The sequence below is a fragment of the Quercus suber genome, unplaced genomic scaffold (genome assembly GCF_002906115.3).
Source record: "Quercus suber isolate HL8 unplaced genomic scaffold, Cork oak 2.0 scaffold_83, whole genome shotgun sequence".
In the NCBI taxonomy this organism is placed as follows: domain Eukaryota; kingdom Viridiplantae; phylum Streptophyta; class Magnoliopsida; order Fagales; family Fagaceae; genus Quercus; species Quercus suber.
The window spans coordinates 496,624-503,884 of NW_027069548.1; the positions used below are offsets into that span (position 1 = coordinate 496,624).

At 31.9% G+C, this 7,261-nt stretch overlaps 2 long non-coding RNA genes across 2 annotated transcripts; both read left to right on the forward strand.

Moving 5' to 3' along the window:
• Positions 1-62: 62 nt before the first annotated feature.
• LOC136061215 (uncharacterized) lies at positions 63-2,259 on the forward strand. Its single transcript, XR_010629143.1, has 3 exons — positions 63-194; positions 937-1,009; positions 1,821-2,259. It is a non-coding gene; the product is annotated as an uncharacterized LOC136061215 (long non-coding RNA).
• A 2,598-nt stretch (positions 2,260-4,857) lies between these two features.
• On the forward strand, positions 4,858-6,747 carry LOC111992648 (uncharacterized). Its single transcript, XR_002880861.2, has 3 exons — positions 4,858-5,294; positions 5,375-5,581; positions 6,372-6,747. It is a non-coding gene; the product is annotated as an uncharacterized LOC111992648 (long non-coding RNA).
• The last annotated feature ends 514 nt before the right edge of the window (positions 6,748-7,261 follow it).

Genomic DNA, 7,261 nt, shown 5'->3' on the forward strand with positions numbered 1-7,261 from the left:
TTTTTTTTTTTTTTTTTTTTTTTTTTTTTTTTTTTTTTTTTTTTTTTTTTTTTTTTAACTTAGGGTTCTAATAGGAACCTTTACCTGAGTTTTGTTTTTTCATTCTCATGTTGCAAGTAGGATTAACAGACCAGAACTATTAGAAGGAAGCTCTAACAGGGTCAGTAGACATTCTGGAGAAGAATATCGCAAATGTGAGTTCCTCCTAGAGCATTAGTATCCTGTCTCTTACATGACATGCATGTTCAAACATTCTACAGACTGCAGTATTCTACTCATTATGTACTAAATAGACAAGAAACAAGAAAAAAGAATTGTTCTATTTTAGGGATATCTAACCAATCCTAATATGTAGATTTAGATGGAATTCATAGCACTTTGTATTCAATTTCTTATGAATGTTGTGCTCCATTTTATAATCTTAGCCATGTCTTGCTTTAATGGCCTAATTCATTTGGATGTTGTGGTGATTTGTTTGTTGTGAAAGTTTTGGAGTTTTGTGGTTGAGAAAGAGAGGAAATGTGAGGTTCAAAGGTATATAACCTTTTACAATCACTTCTCTTCTTCTCTTTTTATGGATCTCCTTTTTAATTTTTTTTTCCTCTAAAATCTTTAGCTACACTTTTTTATAACTCAAAATCTTGATGTATTATTGGACAGACTGTGCTTCAAACGGGTACTCCTAAAGAAAATCTCTAGACTTTGTGAATTTTTATTCTTTTTCCCCTTTTGAAATTTTATCCTAGAAAAGTGATTGCATTCTTGGGTAAGTAAGAGGGAACACAAATAAAATGTTTTAACAAAAATGAACTAAATTTTTTTATTATAAAATTTGTTTGTATAAATAAATGGAGGGTTAGGTTTTAATTGTGTTGTTATCAATCTAACATTAGAGTTTGCAATTTTGACGTGTTGGGCTTTTTGTTGGAATTACAGACAAATAAAAAAAAGTGGTTTACGAAATCCCTTGACAAAGGCAATGGCATCAGAATTGGTATGTCCCTTTGAGGTTAGTTGTATTTTTCCCCGTTGTTTCCTTTGGGATGTTATTTTTTTTCTTTTTGGTTTTTGATTCTTCATTGATTTCATTATTTAGTTATAAACATCTAAATTAAAGTAGATGAATATGCAAAGGCAAAATTATATGTAATGTTAAAACTACCCAAGATAAATGTGTAAAGTCAATAATCTATTTATAATTTTTTTTAAAAAGAATAAAAAATAATTCTAAATTAAAGTAGATGAATATATATGTATAGGCAAAATTATATGTAATGTTAAAATTGCCCAAGATGAATGTGTAAAGTCAATAATTTATTTATATTTTTTATATAAAAGAATAGGAATAAAAAATAAATAAGAAAAATAATAATTATATGGCTAATGACGTGGCAATGGGATGGTGCAACTGGGGCTCGGTAGCAATAAATTTTATGCTTCAGCTTTTAATAATTACTATTTTGGGTTAAAATCTCATTTCAACTGCTACGGTGCTTAAAGGCCCTATAGGGAATCTTTGGTTTAACCATATATTCTTACAAGATATCAACGCAGCACAAATTTCATTTTCCTGTGCATTGTAGTTTAGCTTTCTTTCTCTTTTGATTTTAACTTTCTCTTTATCAATGTTCATTCTTTGTTGTTAATTAATGATATGCTTTTGATTCCATAAAACATTTGGATATTCATGTTTTCATTCTTGATCAATGCAGTAGACCTTATGTTAGTTTATGTGCTGTTTAATAAATTTGTGCAAGAAGGTGAATTAGAAGGTTTGACTTTACATGTGCAGGAGATGAATTTTATGCAATCTTTTGTAGGAGGTGGAGCATTCAAACAATGACACAATAACACATTACGATGCAGCAATGGCGAACTACTGTGGTTTCTGTTGCTATTGCTTCTTCCTTTAAGGGGCCTACACATAAGCAAGCTTCCATCAGAACAAATCCAAACTATAAATGAAAGTGTGAAACATTTAAAGCTGCAAACACAAACCCAACTATAAATTAAGCTCTAATGCTTATATTTGGCAGTTTTCTATGTAAATTAATGAAGTTTTTTATGTAAGATGAAGAATTGAAGATTTGAAAGCTTCAAGGGGGCATCCAAATATACATGTTGGAATTACTTTTTGACCATTGTGGTTTGTGACTTTCAAATGATTGCATATTGCAAATGGTCAAGTTAATATTAGTTATGGATACCTACAAAAAATAAACGTGTTTTCAAATCTAAACTTGGCATATTTGGCACTAACTACGCTCACTAGAATTTTTTGTTTTAATTTTGAGTTTTAATAAGATTTGATTAAACATTGACGTTGAAATGGGAGTGCTTTATATATATATATATATATATATTGATGTCTGTGATTACTTAGACATTTAAAATATATATATATTTGTCTCCTTACCCTTCTACTATTCATGACAAATGATACCCAGGTTTGAAATTGATTTGAATTTAGTTTTACTAGCAAAAGTCTATTAATTAATTATGACTAACAATAATAGTATTGACGAGCCCAAATGTCTCCTCTGCTTTCCAAAAAAAATAACATATGGACACTATAGAGGAACATCACAAACCTCTTACAAATGCAAGTTAAATTTAAATTAGACTACATACATTCCAACTCTGATCAATCAACTCAATATTCTTTACTCACCTTTGTCTTTAGATATCAAGGCACATTAAAGATGCTACTCCTTACCTTGATACTTTATCTACATAAAGTTTCCAATTTGTTAGGGCATTTCATGTATTGCTAGACGTGAGAGTACATGTTGTTTGTAGTTTAGAGATAATGTGTTTTTCTTTTTCTTTTTTTTTTTCTTTTTTCTTTCAGTTCAAGTAATGAGAAATCAAAAAAAAAAAAATGTTGGTAAGAAGTAATTTTAGTGATGGTATTAACTTGAGACTGTGCCCAAAAAAAGTTAAGTTCTTATAGCAAGTGACACCTTTGTTTTTTGTTTTTTGTTTTTTAAATTTTTAAATGTTAGTTAAGTTTTTATAGTAAGTGGTATGCTATAATATATGTACAACTTTCTCCAAAACCATATTACAAAAAACATTACAACATTATCTGTGCATCGCACGGGCAACTTACTAGTACCTGTAATTGCAAAGCACTTAGTGTTTGATATAAATGGTTCAATAGTGGACACAATTTTTTTTTTTTGGGATGCAAACGGAGTGGACTATATTAACTTAGCGAAGTACAGTCGAAGTGTTATGTTACAACCAACAAATATAGACACAAAAAGTTAGGGGTATGCGGTATGCCTTTGCATCATCCTTATATGGTCCCAAAAGAAAGAAGTAATAAAAAATGTGGGATATGTGTCATAAAGTATTTCCCTCTGCATTTGGTTGCTCCCTCTGTTAGTTAGTCTGTCTGCATGTCTATTTGTCTCTATAAAAACACGTTCTCAACTGAGGTCCTTGTTTGTGTAAATAGATACCTGCAATCATTGATTAAATTTGTTAGAAATGGAGGATATGAATTGTTCTCTGATGTAATCCATTGAACTGCTAGCTAGGAATCCGATTCTAATCCCAATTCCAAGCCAATTGTAATCCATAGTTCCAGATCCAGTGATACAGATATTCAGTTTAATACAGAATATCATTAGCCAACATCCTTTATCAACTCAAAGAATGACCCCTGTACTGGCCATTCCTGGATTTCCTTTTACACTTCCATTTTACAGTCGGCTCTTCTTGAATGGTTCATATTTCATTTCTAAAATTCCATTTATTAAACCATTTGGCAATTTCGGTGCCAACATTGGTAAGAAAGGCATCATTCTTTGCATAGTATGTCACGGCTTTCTATCTAGCCCATCTTTTTGCTTTCAGAAAAATAACAAGATTCCACCAAATCTCTTTTCAACTAAAGTATGCATTGAATAGTTAATTTACTTACACTTCAAGTCTTCAAGGAAAACGATTTCACCCAAACAAAATTAAAAGATATATACTTTGTCTCAATGCTTAAGTCATTCCTGTTCCATGCTTTGCCAATGGCCTAAAAACGAATCATGTGCCAAGCCAAGTCATGATCTTTGGTGCAATAAATCCACCTATGTACAATTTTGCCATCACTTATTTGCAATTATATCCAAACTCTGTGGATCGTATTGCCATAGAAACATATAAGGTCCCAAGGGCTGTCTAATTCAGAATTCCAAGATATAGGATTTCTGGTGATAAAAACAGCTACTAAGACTTTAAAGGCATTGATTTACTTTAAACAATAAATCTATTAAATGATGCATCTCAAGAATATTTTCAAAAAAATTGTTTATATAAAAAAAAGAATGTTTAAATTGCATCATTTGCTGATAGATTTTGATAAAATGATGCTCATTTACAAAGTGAAGGACTAATTGGGTTTTGTTGTAATCTCGATTCCAAGTCAATTGTAATGCAGAGTTCTGCAACTATACTACTAGTGATACCCAAATTAAGAGAGAATCTCATTAGCCAACATCCTTTATCGACTCAAAGAATGCCCCCTGCACCAGCCATTCCTGGATTTCCATTCACTTTCATTTAACAATCAACTGTTATAGAATAGTTCATATTTCATTTTTAAAATTCCATGTAATTAACCAAGAGCATATGAAATTTCAGTGCCAATATTGGTAAGAAAGGAATCATTCTTTGTATAGTATGTCATGGCTTCCAGCCCCTCCTTTTGCTATCAGACAGATAATGAGATTCCACTAAACTATCTAAATTACATTTCATAAATACAGTTTAAAAAAAAAAAAAAAAAATTTCAATTTAAAAAAAGAAATCTCAATTTAAAATAATACATTGTAACACTTTAAAATCTATATTACCTTCAATCACACCTAAAAAAAAACTCCCAGTCTCATATGATGAATTGAACTTAGGAATTTTGATATTCTCCTCAAGGTCATTCTCCACAAATCCTTTCTCCTTAATTACATGGCCTTCTAAATACCTCCTAACAGAGTCTAGAGCTAAACATAACTTTAGCTCTCTTGGAGCTTTAACCTCCACTTCTACAAAAGTTGTGGGATCCTTTACTATCCCCGGCAATGTGGTCAAATCCATCTCCACATGCAATTCAGTCATAGAGAAGAACGCTCCAAGAGAGCTAAAGTTATGTTTAGCTCTAGACTTTGTTAGGAGGTGTTTAGAAGGCCATATGATTAAGGAGAAAGGATTTGTGGAGAAGGACCTTGAGGAGAATATCAAAATTCCTAAGTTCAATTCATCAGATGAGACTGGGAGATTTTTTTTAGGTGTGATTGAAGGTAATATAGATTTTAAAGAGTTACAATGTATGATTTTAAATTGAGATTTCTTTTATTAAATTGAAATTTGTTTTTTGCAGATATAGGCCAAGGAATTGAAGATAAAGTTTTAGATGCTGTTGTACTCCAGGCTTGGAGTAAAAAGTTATTTGGGGATGATGGTACAGATGATATTTCTGATGAAATGATTATGAAGATGTGGATTGGATGGAGCTCATTCAAAGTTGGCCTTGCAAGAAAAAAGAGGATAATATAGGAGTGCTCTCTAGGGGTGCTGTGAGGGAAAGGTTTGTTCTTTCAGATCCTAGCATTAACTGTTTTTTCTCCTTGATTTTTTTCTGTGCATGTGCTTGGAATTGTTTGGTAGGATCATTTGAGCCTTTTTGGTGGAAGAGCAATATATCGTGTTTTTGAACTTTTTTTGATGTTTTTGGTTTGCTGCAAAATAAATTTATCTCAGGGAAAAGAAAATTACCATGAGGTCTCTCTTACAAGATAGGTTGTCATGAATTCTCCCCCTTTAGCAAAGATTTTGCATAACTTATAATAGATTGGGGCAAGGTAAGCCCTATGGGGTGGTACAGTTTTGGGTATCACGCTTCACGAACTGGTGGTCACTAGTTCAATTCCCTTCTGCTCTCACATGGGGCAAAACCTCACTAATGAACTAGAAAAGAAGAAACAATTTTGGGTGAAGTAAAACATTCAAAGCTCTCGTGTTTCATCCCTTGTGCGGGATTGATAAAAAATTTGTTCTTTCCTAAATCAAAATGTACTATTTATTAGATCTACTAATTTTGACTAGAGTACATGGTTTTGTGGGTCCATTTGAGCATTTGTTTTGCTGAAATCTTATCAGTGGAATGCACAGTTAAGTTTTACATGTTCAGGATCCCCATAAGTGTGGGAAAGCCCATAGGAAGAGGGATGAGGGCCCCCTTATTATGTGTTTTATCATGATGGATCCATTATTTATGTGCTTTGTCACCATTGAATTATTTTAAAGCTGCTGTTGGATGATGAATTGTATTAAAGTTTGTTATGATTAATTAAGGTTTCTTTGTCTTCTTGGTTCAGATGATTTTGATGAATGAACTTAGCAAGAATGCTCTGGAGGAGTTGTCAGCTGAAAAAAGTTCTGATGATCGCATACCCCACATTTGCAACAGTCCATAGGTTTGTGCTGCCTGAAATGATGTTCTTCAAATGACCTGAAGTTATTTTTACTTTGTAGATTTGCAAAAGATGTCACTCGATTTGCAGAACTGCCGTCATTGGAATTGTTTTCTTGAGTTAGAACTTTCTTTTGATGATTGTTACATTTATTAGGACCTCTTCAGTTACTCTGAATTTTTGTTACAACAATGAACATACTCGTTGTGGCTTTTGTAGCTTATTTCAATTGGCCTTTTGGGTTATCTAAGGTGGCTGACATTGACATGAATTTCTTCAATGCTTCTGCTTTATGTTTGATTTGTTTTCTTATTGAGATCTTAGTTTTATGAATCAGAAGATGATTTAATTGTCAAAACTTACACTAAATCATTAAATTAGCCTTATTATGGCCCTTGAAAGAGGACAGATTCTTACAGGGTTTTGGTTTGCAATTGGATTGTTGTCGTCCATTTGATTTCTTTTAATGCTTGTCAAAAAGTTTTCAATATGACAAGTGTTGTGCCAGTTGAGCTACATGCCTCTTGGCAAATCAAAATCATTATTTTGAAGATAAGTGATTTATAATTTTTTAGATTATGCTAATTTCATCAATTTTTGATAATAAAAAAAAATCAACTATTAATCATGTCAATTTAGACTTTTTGTGTCACTCTCTCTATTTTCCTCTCCATTTGAATCTATGTATGTCTCTCTCTCATCAATTCTACAAATCCACCAATGCTGTGTATGTCACCAAACAAGTCATGAAAAATATTTAATGTGTACTAGAGAGAAAAGAGGTTTCAAGGTTG